We start from the raw sequence: 1,504 nt of genomic DNA, 5'->3' as shown, positions 1-1,504 counted from the left end.
CTAGAAGACTTCTAAAGATTTTAGGAACTGTATGGCAGGAAACTAGGAAGACCAAATGTGGGAGGGTTTTTTGCACACATACCAAGCAATCAGTTCTGCAGCAGACACTAGCTGGGTGTTCTCTAATTTAATTCCATTCTGGCAAGTATCTACCTGGAGAGAGTCAGATCCACACAGGTTGAAGATTCGGTCCCCTAAGACTGAAGGTAATTACTAGCTGCCAGCCATTAGTCAACTCAGCAAACAAAAAACACATCACTTTGAAGATTCTAAAGATTTTAGGAGTTGTATACCAGGAAACTAGGAAGACCAAATATATATAGTCATGCACCACGACATAATGTTGTTTCAGTCAAGGAAGGACCTGCATATTATGTAGGTGGTCCCATAAGATTACAATGGTGATACCATATAGCCTAGGGGTGTAGGAGGCTCTATCATCTTGGTTTGTGTATATACACTCTACAATACTTGCACAACGCACAATGATGAAATCACCTAACAATGCATTTCTCAGAATGTATCCCTGTTGTTAAGGCATGCATGACTATATTTCACAATATCACACTACTAAAAACTAAAAATTCTAAATTAAAAGCAATAATTCAGGAAATTTTTCAGCTTTAAAGCTTTACTATATCCTCCATCTCTCCAATATTTTGACACTTGCCTTTAAAACCTTAAAGTTATTTATAATTGTTTTCAAATCCTTGTGTACTAATTCCATCATCACAGCATTTCCAGGTCTCTTTCTATCAACTGATTTTTCTTCTAGTGATAGGAGACATTTTCCTACTCATTTGCATATCAAGTTAACACAAAATCCAGGATAGCAGAGACCTCTAGTAGGCCAGGAAAAGGAAGGTACACGCAAAGCCTTCTAAGGTACTGGTAATGTTCTATTTCTTTACATGAGTGATGTGTACACAGTTGTTCACTTTTGGTCTTTATGTATAACTCTTTAAATAAACGCTGTACTTCTTGAAAAATATTGTAAAAATTAAGTTAAATGCTTTGAAAAGATTCAGTAAGAAAACTAAAAAAAAAAGGTGTGGGGGGGGGAAGGACATCACCCAAAATGGCAAAGTAGAGAACTCCAAGGTTCCATCATCTCCACAAAAACAACAAATAAGCTTGCAAAAAAAGTCAGAATAACTTCTGCAGGACTCTGAGATCTAGTTTGAAAATTTACAACAATCAGTGGAAGGCTTAGCAAAGAAAGAAGCTGCTACACTGCCTTAAGAGAGAGCTGTGGGGTTTTTAATTGCCTGCCTACCATCCCCCACTCCCCAATTCAGCAGCAGCCATGAAGAAGGCAGCTGCACTCCTAGTGCTGGCTGACAGTGCCACAGAGAGCAATAAAATCTTAGTATCAAAGAACTGTGACTGAACGTTATGGTTTACCTGGCAGCTTCCTCCAGGTCCAGTGCAAGGACTTGCCTTTGTTTTGCCTGACTTGGAGCCTCCCAGGGCTGGCTTTTGCCAAAAGCATTAAAAGGCAAAA

This window comes from Galeopterus variegatus, unplaced genomic scaffold (genome assembly GCF_000696425.1).
Source record: "Galeopterus variegatus unplaced genomic scaffold, G_variegatus-3.0.2 Scaffold360, whole genome shotgun sequence".
Taxonomy (NCBI): domain Eukaryota; kingdom Metazoa; phylum Chordata; class Mammalia; order Dermoptera; family Cynocephalidae; genus Galeopterus; species Galeopterus variegatus.
The sequence above is the reverse complement of the archived record's forward strand: the minus strand, read 5'-3'. Positions refer to the sequence as shown.